Source organism: Anopheles merus, unplaced genomic scaffold (genome assembly GCF_017562075.2).
Source record: "Anopheles merus strain MAF unplaced genomic scaffold, AmerM5.1 LNR4000763, whole genome shotgun sequence".
Classification (NCBI taxonomy): domain Eukaryota; kingdom Metazoa; phylum Arthropoda; class Insecta; order Diptera; family Culicidae; genus Anopheles; species Anopheles merus.
The window spans coordinates 6,129-21,936 of record NW_024428343.1 but is presented as its reverse complement, the minus strand read 5'-3'; the positions used below and the strand labels follow the sequence as shown (position 1 = coordinate 21,936).

The following is a 15,808-nucleotide window of genomic DNA, read 5'->3' as shown; positions in this document are numbered from 1 at the left end:
TAAAATGGTTGCGTAATTCTCAAGGTCGTATTGCACTCTGTTAACTTTTTCTTTTATGACGTTGGACGGTATATTTGCTGGCCGTCCATACATAAGGTAGAACGGGGTATAACCTGTAGCAGTGTGTACTGTATTGTTATAGGCAAACTCGTAGAAGTTTGTCCATTTATGCCAATCTAACGCTTTTCTATCACTGTGTATTCTTAGAAAGTTCCCTAATTGTTTGTGCGAGTTTTCAAGAGCTCCTACTGTCTCATGATGGTACGCAGTGGATTACAGTACAAAGGAATTCTGTGCCTCTATCCGTACAAATTGTTTCAGGCACTCCGTAGTTAAGAATAACCTGTTCTACAAATATTTTTGCGACTGTTTCAGTTCTTTTGTTTTCTATTGGCGTGGCTGTTACAAACTTGGTTAAATCACACTGTGTTGTTAAAATATATTCAAAGCCATGTGAATTTACTAAGGGTCCTACTAGGTCAATGAATATCTTCTCCATACTTGTTTTTGCGGTATTTGTTATTTTTAGTGGTATTTTTGGTGTCTTATTTGATTTATACTAGTTAAAATGGCCCGATTACAGGGCTACGTAACGTTTTTTATGGGGCATATGAGAATTGCACTTCAATCAACCATTTTGTTTTTGGATTCTTTGTAAAAGATTTGCTTTGTATGCTTATAGTATTTACAACATACATTGCAGTATATAGAACTATGATTTCTTAATTTTCTATTATTTAAAATTCTATCAATTTAATTGTGGATGGTGTACCTCTTGGAATAAAAAATTTATTCATCAAAATTCACATTGTTGCCGTATGTAACTCTCGCCGATGAGGAACAGCAATTCTGCGAACGCTTTCCGCTCTTCAGCATCTTGAATACCTTGAGCAATACCCTAAATTTGCCCCACAGCATGCTCTACCGGGTGCACTGCTGCAGAACCTAGACGTTGGTATCTGTCGAAAGTCACCACATAGCAGCATCACCTTATCACCGAACGTTTGGCGATTTCTCATAACGTCCTGCAAGCCGTGATCGAGGGCGCGAGCTTCAAGAGCATAGCGGCTACTCATGGATGTCTCGTTCCATATGATAAGTGGTGGTGCCCACTGATCTCAGCGTATGTGTTCCATCCTTGTCAAGGGGGAGTGGTAATCTGCTCTTCTTTCAAATGACACAACCAAACGATCAAGCCTGTTGCATCAATTGAGACTGTGCTGACTGTACACAGATGTTACAGGAACTGTTAGCGTCCAGGTTGAGCGATAGCTTACATGTAGAGTGTAGCGTACGTCCCCCGGTTAGCAGCAGAGTACCAATTCTACTCGAAGCCACTGCGATTGCAATTTTTGATTGGCGTCGCATGTACGCAAGAATAGTTTCGAGCAGAAACGACTTACCGGTGCCACCAGGTTCATCAAGGATGGATTGTTAAGTCAGACCGTAGCTATCCACTGCTGCAGTAACTACATCGTACACCGTTCGTTATTCATTCGGTTCACGTTTGCTAATATGTTGTTCATCACATCGAAAGCATAAGAGTGCTCCCATAAGGCTCCGCACATCGATAGCATAAGGCAGATTGTAGCAGGTTTGGTCGCACATTTGCACAAAGTCGGCTAACTGCGGCTCGGAAACATCGTCAGCTTCTTCTGCGGCGTCATTTCGCGCCGGTGCTGATCAATGAGTCGCAGCGCTTTGAGGAGCTTGACAGCTCGCAGCAGCCGTTTCTGCTCAGAGTCTTCAACGGAGTACCGGTCCAGATTTTGCCGGTGAAAGTCTTCACAAACGCGGTTCACGTTTGCGTGCTACAATAAGAGAGGATTCTGGGACACTTCCTCAGAAAATATAAGGACAAATATGTGACGCAGATAATTGAGCATTTTAAATCAGACTGCTTCCTGTAGGATCCTGTAGGAGAACCATTTTGTAAAATTTGTTATAGGATAATTGGCATTGTTTGCATTTGGCTATCATTTCTTTTACATCTTTATCAATCCCTGGCCACGTATACCTTTGCTTGATCGTATTGACAGTCCGATGGAATCCTGCGTGTCCTGCCGTTGGTAAGGTATGAAAATCGTTCATTATTACCAGCTTTTTCGCTTTTTCACAATCTTTTACTTCTTCGACCTTTTCGTCGAGTACGATGATTTCTTGCATTCCCTTCTCATTCAGGATTTTTAATTGTTTCCTAAATTGTTTTGTAGTTTCATCATTCGTTTTTATCATCAAATATGTTTTCATTGACTCACACATTCGTTGGCTTGATTCGTTTCTCAGCAATCGCTCTTTTCGTGTTAAACTAAACTCCTGTTTTTCCAAATCCTTTTTATTCAAATCGGGAGTGCCTCAAGGTAGCGTGTTGAGTCCTTTATTGTTCGTTTTATTTATTAATGATGTTAACTCAGTCATTCCACACGATTGTTTTCTTTGTTATGCAGATGACCTAAAGATTTTTAAATCTATATCGTCTGTTGGTGACTGCGTATCGCTCCAAAACACCCTCAACCGATTTGCATCATGGTGCTCATCGAACCAGCTAGTTCTATGCCCCGAAAAATGTCATGTCATGTCCTTCAATCGTTCACGTTGTCCCGTTACGACTGCTTATAACTTCGAGGGTATAACAATAAATCGTGTACTCTCGGTAAAAGATCTTGGTGTAACTTTCGATAGCAGGTTATCATTCCTCGATCACATTGACGTTACCGTTAATAAGGCTCGTAAAACAATCGGTATGATAAAACGTTTTTCAATCCGCATAACCGACCCTCTGTGTTTAAAAGCGTTATATTGTTCGTTAGTAAGACCGATTTTGGAATACTGTGTTGTTGTTTGGTGTCCCACCTCATTTACATCGATTGACCGCATAGAAAGAGTGCAGAGATCATTTACTCGGTATATTGTCAGCAAAATGCCCGGCTTCACGTCAGATACCCTACCGGACTATGAGCAAAGATGCCAGCTGTTGGGTCTGGACTCATTGGAGAAACGCCGTCACATTTCCCAAATAATGTTTGTTGCCTCGCTCATATCTAATGCTGTGGATTCACATATCATTCTTTCATCCCTGCAAATAATAATAATAATAATAACACATTCAGTAAATCAGATCATACCATAGCATCGCAACCGGAAGAGTTTAGGCCGTCCATTCAAACAAATAACAGACGTGACACACTTATCAAAAACAACCGAAACGCACAACATAAACAGGAACAGTATGTAACCCAAAGCAGGAACAGTATATGCATTAAACCCAAAACAGGAACTTAGTGACAAGAACCATCGTTCTTGTCAACAAAAGACAAACGTAACTAGCTGAGTGAAAACAATAACTTTCCAACATACAATCCGGAACCAAATGTGAGAAACCCTTAACTTCTTTTGAGTATAAATAAAACCAACTCCGATCATGGCAAGCGAGATTCGTTCGGACATCCAGGATAGGACATTACGCTGCCCAAAACCTTCGCTTTCCAACTTATTTCAAGAGTTTAGTTATGTCCCCCTACCCAAGGTAAGGCTTCTAAACTCCAACGTTTCCAGTAAGGGAAACCTCTTAAAGAGTTTCTATGATCGCCTGGACGATCAAGTGTTGAAAAGTCCGCTTCGAACAAAATATGATTCTACATCGATACATGTCAGCAAAACACTCACCTACCGCGACGGTACTCGAGGTACAGGTGTACGATCATCATATTACATGGCGACCGTAACTATCACCCAAACACATTACAGTATGTTGTTAAGAATTCAATTCAGACAGCAGTTATGTAAAATAAATAAATAAAAATAAATAAATGTTTTGTGTTTTAGTGCTTTCATATGGGCTTTAATCCTAACTATCATACCCCGTAGGTGAACGATAGTTTAAGATTTTGGCAAAATAATGTTATCTTTTGAAATAACAAGATCTTTTGCATCGTTACAAAACTGCAGCTTAATATAATTGGCTTTAGATACTGCTGAATTATTATTGTTTGGGCATGTATCGTTGCTGACAGTTTTAGACCTTGTTGTAATTAGTATTTCTTCCTGTGTATTCATGGTTTTTAGATCAGATAATGGTAATCTTGATAAGGTGTCAGCTATTACATTTTCAGTCCCTTTCTTATAGCAAACAGTAAAGTTATACTCTTCCAACGCTAGCCTAAATTTGGTTAAACGGCTTGAGGGGTTATTCATGGTAAAGAGATAGACTAGAGGTCTATGATCAGTAAAAATGTTGAAATGCCTTCCATAAAGATATGGACGACAGTGTTTAACGGATCATTCTATAGCCAACAATTCTTTTTCTATGGTTGCATAATTAAGCTCAACTTTGTTAAGGGCTTTACTGGCAAACGAAATGGGTTTCCCGTTTTGGTTACTTAGTACTGCACCTACTGCACTGTTAGAGGCATCGGTATGTAAAATAAAAGTATTGTTTTTACTGAAATTAGGGAAGTCTAAGACCGGAGGATTAACAAAATGTTCATTAAGTGTGTCAAACGCGGTTTGACAAGTGGGAGTCCAATCAAACTGAATTCTTTTCTTGTTAGCCTGTTTAATGGCATGCAAATAGCGGCAGAATTTTTATGTGCTTTCTATAATAATTTGCGAAGGCTACAAAACGTTTCACTTCATCGGAGGATTTAGGGGGTTGCCAATCGTTGATGCATTTCAGTTACTGGGGATCGGGTTTTATCCCTTCTGCGGAAATATAATGTCCCAGATATATTTATTCCTTCTTCAAAAATGACATTTTTCCGGGTTTAATTTGAGGTTCACTTGCCGTAATCGCTCAAAGACAACTAATAAATTTTTATTATGTTCCTGCATGTTTTTCCCAAATACGACAATGTCGTCCAAGTAGATCCGATCCGTCGTCCAAGCCTGGCATTGCCACTGTCATCATTCTCGACAAAGTAGAAGGACTTATTTTTAGTCCCATTGGCAATCTTGACATCTGGTACTGATCAGTTGGGGTAGTAAAGGCGGTAATTGGTCGATCTTCTTTTTTTAATTTGCATTGATAGTGCCCTTGTGATAAATCTAGATGTGAAAAATATTTAGATCCTGATAAAGTATCTATGACTTCGTCAATATTCGGTAAAGGGAATTTATCATCTTGCAATACACTGTTTACTTTGCGATAATCGATTACAAGCCTCCATTTCTTTTTATCAGCATTAGCCTTTTTGGGAACCAATAAAATTGGACTGTTCCATTCTGACTGTGTGGCTTCAATTGTTCTATTTTTTAACTCTTTACGAATTTGGTTATCAACTTCTTCTTTTTGCGCATACGGTAACCTGTATGGTTTTGAATATATAGGCATAGTATTATTTTTTTTATTTTTAACGACACTTCATAAACTTTAGTGGTACTTAGTTTATCATTTTGCAAACAGAATATGTCATTATATTTGAGACAAATCTTGGCAATAGCTTCTCTTTCATCTTCGTGTAGATGTGATAAATCAAGTTCCTTTAACATTTGATTAGCATGATCAATATTATGTTGCGGAGTTTTAATTTCTAAGATGTTGAAATCTGAAGTGGGTGTAATAGTCGGTTGTAGTTTGGTTATTGTTACTGACTTATTTTGAAAATTTGCTATGCGTATTGGTAATTTACCATTTTGTGGATTCGCTATTGTGTTTGCTATGTACACATTTGGTTGAATTGTTTCATTAAGCACTACACAAGTATCAGTGTATGTAGTATCGATAAAGGTAACAAATTCTGTTCTGGGTGGGATTATAAAACATGTTTGTTTATGGTTGACATCACAAGTCAAACTCATATTTTCAAAATTTATATTTGCTTTATGTTTTCTCAAAAAGTTTGCTCCTATTTATCCTACAATGTGGCATGGAAGTGTATCTACGACATGGAATATGATTGGAAAATTTTGCGTGTAAGCATAAATGCTTGTTTCAATGCACCCTAAAGATTTAGTAGTTCCGTTGATACCGTGAATATTTAGTGTATAAGTTTTATCTATGACGGCTTGCTTGGGAACATAGTTTGAATTTAATACGCAACATGTAGCTGCGGTATCAATCACTAGATCGCGATAAATTCCGAATAAACAAAACTTGGCTTTAATGCCAGTATCAAATTGTAATTTAACGAAATAAATAAATTATTTCATCATGCTCTTCATTTGAGTTTGGAACTGTATCGTGACAATCTTCCAAATTGTTAGCATTTCGCATGCACTTGCATGCACTGCGTTAGCATGCACTCTATTGTTGTTATTGCTTCGCTCAGTTGATGTTGCGTTTGGCATTCGCTGTTGAAAGTGGCTGTTCGAATAATTTCTGCTCCTATATCCACGTTGATTGTTATTTGTAATATTTCGTGGCTGGTTTTCATAACCTTGATTACTATAATACTGCTGGTAGGGTCTACCTCTATATGATGGGTTATACGATGGCCTAGGGTAGTATGAATTTTGGGAGCGTCTCGTATAGCGTTGCGATGGACGCGGGTTTGATACCAAAGAGCCGTTGATCGCTCTGCAATCGGTTCACATTCTAAACCATCTGATCTGAGCTTCAAGAGCATAGCGGCTACTCATGGATGTCTCGTTCCATATGATAAGTGGTGGTGCCCACTGATCTCAGCGTATGTGTTCCATCCTTGTCAAGGGGGAGTGGTAATCTGCTCTTCTTTCAAATGACACAACCAAACGATCAAGCCTGTTGCATCAATTGAGACTGTGCTGACTGTACACAGATGTTACAGGAACTGTTAGCGTCCAGGTTGAGCGATAGCTTACATGTAGAGTGTAGCGTACGTCCCCCGGTTAGCAGCAGAGTACCAATTCTACTCGAAGCCACTGCGATTGCAATTTTTGATTGGCGTCGCATGTACGCAAGAATAGTTTTGAGCAGAAACGACTTACCGGTGCCACCAGGTTCATCAAGGATGGATTGTTAAGTCAGACCGTAGCTATCCACTGCTGCAGTAACTACATCGTACACCGTTCGTTATTCATTCGGTTCACGTTTGCTAATATGTTGTTCATCACATCGAAAGCATAAGAGTGCTCCCATAAGGCTCCGCACATCGATAGCATAAGGCAGATTGTAGCAGGTTTGGTCGCACATTTGCACAAAGTCGGCTAACTGCGGCTCGGAAACATCGTCAGCTTCTTCTGCGGCGTCATTTCGCGCCGGTGCTGATCAATGAGTCGCAGCGCTTTGAGGAGCTTGACAGCTCGCAGCAGCCGTTTCTGCTCAGAGTCTTCAACGGAGTACCGGTCCAGATTTTGCCGGTGAAAGTCTTCACAAACGCGGTTCACGTTTGCGTGCTACAATAAGAGAGGATTCTGGGACACTTCCTCAGAAAATATAAGGACAAATATGTGACGCAGATAATTGAGCATTTTAAATCAGACTGCTTCCTGTAGGATCCTGTAGGAGAACCATTTTGTAAAATTTGTTATAGGATAATTGGCATTGTTTGCATTTGGCTATCATTTCTTTTACATCTTTATCAATCCCTGGCCACGTATACCTTTGCTTGATCGTATTGACAGTCCGATGGAATCCTGCGTGTCCTGCCGTTGGTAAGGTATGAAAATCGTTCATTATTACCAGCTTTTTCGCTTTTTCACAATCTTTTACTTCTTCGACCTTTTCGTCGAGTGCGATGATTTCTTGCATTCCCTTCTCATTCAGGATTTTTAATTGTTTCCTAAATTGTTTTGTAGTTTCATCATTCGTTTTTATCATCAAATATGTTTTCATTGACTCACACATTCGTTGGCTTGATTCGTTTCTCAGCAATCGCTCTTTTCGTGTTAAACTAAACTCCTGTTTTTCCAAATCCTTTTATTCAAATCGGGAGTGCCTCAAGGTAGCGTGTTGAGTCCTTTATTGTTCGTTTTATTTATTAATGATGTTAACTCAGTCATTCCACACGATTGTTTTCTTTGTTATGCAGATGACCTAAAGATTTTTAAATCTATATCGTCTGTTGGTGACTGCGTATCGCTCCAAAACACCCTCAACCGATTTGCATCATGGTGCTCATCGAACCAGCTAGTTCTATGCCCCGAAAAATGTCATGTCATGTCCTTCAATCGTTCACGTTGTCCCGTTACGACTGCTTATAACTTCGAGGGTATAACAATAAATCGTGTACTCTCGGTAAAAGATCTTGGTGTAACTTTCGATAGCAGGTTATCATTCCTCGATCACATTGACGTTACCGTTAATAAGGCTCGTAAAACAATCGGTATGATAAAACGTTTTTCAATCCGCATAACCGACCCTCTGTGTTTAAAAGCGTTATATTGTTCGTTAGTAAGACCGATTTTGGAATACTGTGTTGTTGTTTGGTGTCCCACCTCATTTACATCGATTGACCGCATAGAAAGAGTGCAGAGATCATTTACTCGGTATATTGTCAGCAAAATGCCCGGCTTCACGTCAGATACCCTACCGGACTATGAGCAAAGATGCCAGCTGTTGGGTCTGGACTCATTGGAGAAACGCCGTCACATTTCCCAAATAATGTTTGTTGCCTCGCTCATATCTAATGCTGTGGATTCACATATCATTCTTTCATCCCTGCAAATAATAATAATAATAATAACACATTCAGTAAATCAGATCATACCATAGCATCGCAACCGGAAGAGTTTAGGCCGTCCATTCAAACAAATAACAGACGTGACACACTTATCAAAAACAACCGAAACGCACAACATAAACAGGAACAGTATGTAACCCAAAGCAGGAACAGTATATGCATTAAACCCAAAACAGGAACTTAGTGACAAGAACCATCGTTCTTGTCAACAAAAGACAAACGTAACTAGCTGAGTGAAAACAATAACTTTCCAACATACAATCCGGAACCAAATGTGAGAAACCCTTAACTTCTTTTGAGTATAAATAAAACCAACTCCGATCATGGCAAGCGAGATTCGTTCGGACATCCAGGATAGGACATTACGCTGCCCAAAACCTTCGCTTTCCAACTTATTTCAAGAGTTTAGTTATGTCCCCCTACCCAAGGTAAGGCTTCTAAACTCCAACGTTTCCAGTAAGGGAAACCTCTTAAAGAGTTTCTATGATCGCCTGGACGATCAAGTGTTGAAAAGTCCGCTTCGAACAAAATATGATTCTACATCGATACATGTCAGCAAAACACTCACCTACCGCGACGGTACTCGAGGTACAGGTGTACGATCATCATATTACATGGCGACCGTAACTATCACCCAAACACATTACAGTATGTTGTTAAGAATTCAATTCAGACAGCAGTTATGTAAAATAAATAAATAAAAATAAATAAATGTTTTGTGTTTTAGTGCTTTCATATGGGCTTTAATCCTAACTATCATACCCCGTAGGTGAACGATAGTTTAAGATTTTGGCAAAATAATGTTATCTTTTGAAATAACAAGATCTTTTGCATCGTTACAAAACTGCAGCTTAATATAATTGGCTTTAGATACTGCTGAATTATTATTGTTTGGGCATGTATCGTTGCTGACAGTTTTAGACCTTGTTGTAATTAGTATTTCTTCCTGTGTATTCATGGTTTTTAGATCAGATAATGGTAATCTTGATAAGGTGTCAGCTATTACATTTTCAGTCCCTTTCTTATAGCAAACAGTAAAGTTATACTCTTCCAACGCTAGCCTAAATTTGGTTAAACGGCTTGAGGGGTTATTCATGGTAAAGAGATAGACTAGAGGTCTATGATCAGTAAAAATGTTGAAATGCCTTCCATAAAGATATGGACGACAGTGTTTAACGGATCATTCTATAGCCAACAATTCTTTTTCTATGGTTGCATAATTAAGCTCAACTTTGTTAAGGGCTTTACTGGCAAACGAAATGGGTTTCCCGTTTTGGTTACTTAGTACTGCACCTACTGCACTGTTAGAGGCATCGGTATGTAAAATAAAAGTATTGTTTTTACTGAAATTAGGGAAGTCTAAGACCGGAGGATTAACAAAATGTTCATTAAGTGTGTCAAACGCGGTTTGACAAGTGGGAGTCCAATCAAACTGAATTCCTTTTCTTGTTAGCCTGTTTAATGGCATGCAAATAGCGGCAGAATTTTTTATGTGCTTTCTATAATAATTTGCGAAGGCTACAAAACGTTTCACTTCATCGGAGGATTTAGGGGGTTGCCAATCGTTGATGCATTTCAGTTACTGGGGATCGGGTTTTATCCCTTCTGCGGAAATATAATGTCCCAGATATATTTATTCCTTCTTCAAAAATGACATTTTTCCGGGTTTAATTTGAGGTTCACGTGCCGTAATCGCTCAAAGACAACTAATAAATTTTATTATGTTCCTGCATGTTTTTCCCAAATACGACAATGTCGTCCAAGTAGATCCGATCCGTCGTCCAAGCCTGGCATTGCCACTGTCATCATTCTCGACAAAGTAGAAGGACTTATTTTAGTCCCATTGGCAATCTTGACATCTGGTACTGATCAGTTGGGGTAGTAAAGGCGGTAATTGGTCGATCTTCTTTTTTAATTTGCATTGATAGTGCCCTTGTGATAAATCTAGATGTGAAAAATATTTAGATCCTGATAAAGTATCTATGACTTCGTCAATATTCGGTAAAGGGAATTTATCATCTTGCAATACACTGTTTACTTTGCGATAATCGATTACAAGCCTCCATTTCTTTTTATCAGCATTAGCCTTTTTGGGAACCAATAAAATTGGACTGTTCCATTCTGACTGTGTGGCTTCAATTGTTCTATTTTTTAACTCTTTACGAATTTGGTTATCAACTTCTTCTTTTTGCGCATACGGTAACCTGTATGGTTTTGAATATATAGGCATAGTATTATTTTTTTTATTTTTAACGACACTTCATAAACTTTAGTGGTACTTAGTTTATCATTTTGCAAACAGAATATGTCATTATATTTGAGACAAATCTTGGCAATAGCTTCTCTTTCATCTTCGTGTAGATGTGATAAATCAAGTTCCTTTAACATTTGATTAGCATGATCAATATTATGTTGCGGAGTTTTAATTTCTAAGATGTTGAAATCTGAAGTGGGTGTAATAGTCGGTTGTAGTTTGGTTATTGTTACTGACTTATTTTGAAAATTTGCTATGCGTATTGGTAATTTACCATTTTGTGGATTCGCTATTGTGTTTGCTATGTACACATTTGGTTGAATTGTTTCATTAAGCACTACACAAGTATCAGTGTATGTAGTATCGATAAAGGTAACAAATTCTGTTCTGGGTGGGATTATAAAACATGTTTGTTTATGGTTGACATCACAAGTCAAACTCATATTTTCAAAATTTATATTTGCTTTATGTTTTCTCAAAAAGTTTGCTCCTATTTATCCTACAATGTGGCATGGAAGTGTATCTATGACATGGAATATGATTGGAAAATTTTGCGTGTAAGCATAAATGCTTGTTTCAATGCACCCTAAAGATTTAGTAGTTCCGTTGATACCGTGAATATTTAGTGTATAAGTTTTATCTATGACGGCTTGCTTGGGAACATAGTTTGAATTTAATACGCACATGTAGCTGCGGTATCAATCACTAGATCGCGATAAATTCCGAATAAACAAAACTTGGCTTTAATGCCAGTATCAAATTGTAATTTAACGAAATAAATAAATTATTTCATCATGCTCTTCATTTGAGTTTGGAACTGTATCGTGACAATCTTCCAAATTGTTAGCATTTCGCATGCACTTGCATGCACTGCGTTAGCATGCACTCTATTGTTGTTATTGCTTCGCTCAGTTGATGTTGCGTTTGGCATTCGCTGTTGAAAGTGGCTGTTCGAATAATTTCTGCTCCTATATCCACGTTGATTGTTATTTGTAATATTTCGTGGCTGGTTTTCATAACCTTGATTACTATAATACTGCTGGTAGGGTCTACCTCTATATGATGGGTTATACGATGGCCTAGGGTAGTATGAATTTTGGGAGCGTCTCGTATAGCGTTGCGATGGACGCGGGGTTTGATACCAAAGAGCCGTTGATCGCTCTGCAATCGGTTCACATTCTAAACCATCTGATCTGAGCTTCAAGAGCATAGCGGCTACTCATGGATGTCTCGTTCCATATGATAAGTGGTGGTGCCCACTGATCTCAGCGTATGTGTTCCATCCTTGTCAAGGGGGAGTGGTAATCTGCTCTTCTTTCAAATGACACAACCAAACGATCAAGCCTGTTGCATCAATTGAGACTGTGCTGACTGTACACAGATGTTACAGGAACTGTTAGCGTCCAGGTTGAGCGATAGCTTACATGTAGAGTGTAGCGTACGTCCCCGGTTAGCAGCAGAGTACCAATTCTACTCGAAGCCACTGCGATTGCAATTTTTGATTGGCGTCGCATGTACGCAAGAATAGTTTTGAGCAGAAACGACTTACCGGTGCCACCAGGTTCATCAAGGATGGATTGTTAAGTCAGACCGTAGCTATCCACTGCTGCAGTAACTACATCGTACACCGTTCGTTATTCATTCGGTTCACGTTTGCTAATATGTTGTTCATCACATCGAAAGCATAAGAGTGCTCCCATAAGGCTCCGCACATCGATAGCATAAGGCAGATTGTAGCAGTTTGGTCGCACATTTGCACAAAGTCGGCTAACTGCGGCTCGGAAACATCGTCAGCTTCTTCTGCGGCGTCATTTCGCGCCGGTGCTGATCAATGAGTCGCAGCGCTTTGAGGAGCTTGACAGCTCGCAGCAGCCGTTTCTGCTCAGAGTCTTCAACGGAGTACCGGTCCAGATTTTGCCGGTGAAAGTCTTCACAAACGCGGTTCACGTTTGCGTGCTACAATAAGAGAGGATTCTGGGACACTTCCTCAGAAAATATAAGGACAAATATGTGACGCAGATAATTGAGCATTTTAAATCAGACTGCTTCCTGTAGGATCCTGTAGGAGAACCATTTTGTAAAATTTGTTATAGGATAATTGGCATTGTTTGCATTTGGCTATCATTTCTTTTACATCTTTATCAATCCCTGGCCACGTATACCTTTGCTTGATCGTATTGACAGTCCGATGGAATCCTGCGTGTCCTGCCGTTGGTAAGGTATGAAAATCGTTCATTATTACCAGCTTTTTCGCTTTTTCACAATCTTTTACTTCTTCGACCTTTTCGTCGAGTACGATGATTTCTTGCATTCCCTTCTCATTCAGGATTTTTAATTGTTTCCTAAATTGTTTTGTAGTTTCATCATTCGTTTTTATCATCAAATATGTTTTCATTGACTCACACATTCGTTGGCTTGATTCGTTTCTCAGCAATCGCTCTTTTCGTGTTAAACTAAACTCCCTTTCCCTTTGTTTTCAGTCCCTTTCTTATAGCAAACAGTAAAGTTATACTCTTCCAACGCTAGCCTAAATTTGGTTAAACGGCTTGAGGGGTTATTCATGGTAAAGAGATAGACTAGAGGTCTATGATCAGTAAAAATGTTGAAATGCCTTCCATAAAGATATGGACGACAGTGTTTAACGGATCATTCTATAGCCAACAATTCTTTTTCTATGGTTGCATAATTAAGCTCAACTTTGTTAAGGGCTTTACTGGCAAACGAAATGGGTTTCCCGTTTTGGTTACTTAGTACTGCACCTACTGCACTGTTAGAGGCATCGGTATGTAAAATAAAAGTATTGTTTTTACTGAAATTAGGGAAGTCTAAGACCGGAGGATTAACAAAATGTTCATTAAGTGTGTCAAACGCGGTATGACAAGTGGGAGTCCAATCAAACTGAATTCCTTTTCTTGTTAGCCTGTTTAATGGCATGCAAATAGCGGCAGAATTTTTTATGTGCTTTCTATAATAATTGGCGAAGGCTACAAAACGTTTCACTTCATCGGAGGATTTAGGGGGTTGCCAATCGTTGATGCATTTCAGTTACTGGGGATCGGGTTTTATCCCTTCTGCGGAAATATAATGTCCCAGATATATTATTCCTTCTTCAAAAATGACATTTTTCCGGGTTTAATTTGAGGTTCACTTGCCGTAATCGCTCAAAGACAACTAATAAATTTTTTATTATGTTCCTGCATGTTTTTCCCAAATACGACAATGTCGTCCAAGTAGATCCGATCCGTCGTCCAAGCCTGGCATTGCCACTGTCATCATTCTCGACAAAGTAGAAGGACTTATTTTTAGTCCCATTGGCAATCTTGACATCTGGTACTGATCAGTTGGGGTAGTAAAGGCGGTAATTGGTCGATCTTCTTTTTTTAATTTGCATTGATAGTGCCCTTGTGATAAATCTAGATGTGAAAAATATTTAGATCCTGATAAAGTATCTATGACTTCGTCAATATTCGGTAAAGGGAATTTATCATCTTGCAATACACTGTTTACTTTGCGATAATCGATTACAAGCCTCCATTTCTTTTTATCAGCATTAGCCTTTTTGGGAACCAATAAAATTGGACTGTTCCATTCTGACTGTGTGGCTTCAATTGTTCTATTTTTTAACTCTTTACGAATTTGGTTATCAACTTCTTCTTTTTGCGCATACGGTAACCTGTATGGTTTTGAATATATAGGCATAGTATTATTTTTTTTTATTTTTAACGACACTTCATAAACTTTAGTGGTACTTAGTTTATCATTTTGCAAACAGAATATGTCATTATATTTGAGACAAATCTTGGCAATAGCTTCTCTTTCATCTTCGTGTAGATGTGATAAATCAAGTTCCTTTAACATTTGATTAGCATGATCAATATTATGTTGCGGAGTTTTAATTTCTAAGATGTTGAAATCTGAAGTGGGTGTAATAGTCGGTTGTAGTTTGGTTATTGTTACTGACTTATTTTGAAAATTGCTATGCGTATTGGTAATTTACCATTTTGTGGATTCGCTATTGTGTTTGCTATGTACACATTTGGTTGAATTGTTTCATTAAGCACTACACAAGTATCAGTGTATGTAGTATCGATAAAGGTAACAAATTCTGTTCTGGGTGGGATTATAAAACATGTTTGTTTATGGTTGACATCACAAGTCAAACTCATATTTTCAAAATTTATATTTGCTTTATGTTTTCTCAAAAAGTTTGCTCCTATTTATCCTACAATGTGGCATGGAAGTGTATCTACGACATGGAATATGATTGGAAAATTTTGCGTGTAAGCATAAATGCTTGTTTCAATGCACCCTAAAGATTTAGTAGTTCCGTTGATACCGTGAATATTTAGTGTATAAGTTTTATCTATGACGGCTTGCTTGGGAACATAGTTTGAATTTAATACGCAACATGTAGCTGCGGTATCAATCACTAGATCGCGATAAATTCCGAATAAACAAAACTTGGCTTTAATGCCAGTATCAAATTGTAATTTAACGAAATAAATAAATTATTTCATCATGCTCTTCATTTGAGTTTGGAACTGTATCGTGACAATCTTCCAAATTGTTAGCATTTCCCAAATGCACTCTATTGTTGTTATTGCTTCGCTCAGTTGATGTTGCGTTTGGCATTCGCTGTTGAAAGTGGCTGTTCGAATAATTTCTGCTCCTATATCCACGTTGATTGTTATTTGTAATATTTCGTGGCTGGTTTTCATAACCTTGATTACTATAATACTGCTGGTAGGGTCTACCTCTATATGATGGGTTATACGATGGCCTAGGGTAGTATGAATTTTGGGAGCGTCTCGTATAGCGTTGCGATGGACGCGGGGTTTGATACCAAAGAGCCGTTGATCGCTCTGCAATCGGTTCACATTCTAAACCATCTGATATGGCTTTGCAAAGTGTAAGCGGATTGCGTGCTTGCAGGAAAAATCTTGTGTTAGCTTCATTC

The 15,808-nt window shown here is 38.5% G+C and overlaps 3 pseudogenes; all 3 read right to left on the bottom strand.

Moving 5' to 3' along the window:
- Positions 1-1,095: 1,095 nt before the first annotated feature.
- On the bottom strand, positions 1,096-1,181 carry LOC121603005 (annotated as a pseudogene).
- A 5,414-nt stretch (positions 1,182-6,595) lies between these two features.
- LOC121603007 lies at positions 6,596-6,681 on the bottom strand (annotated as a pseudogene).
- A 5,412-nt stretch (positions 6,682-12,093) lies between these two features.
- Positions 12,094-12,179, bottom strand: LOC121603006 (annotated as a pseudogene).
- Between the last annotated feature and the right edge of the window lie 3,629 nt (positions 12,180-15,808).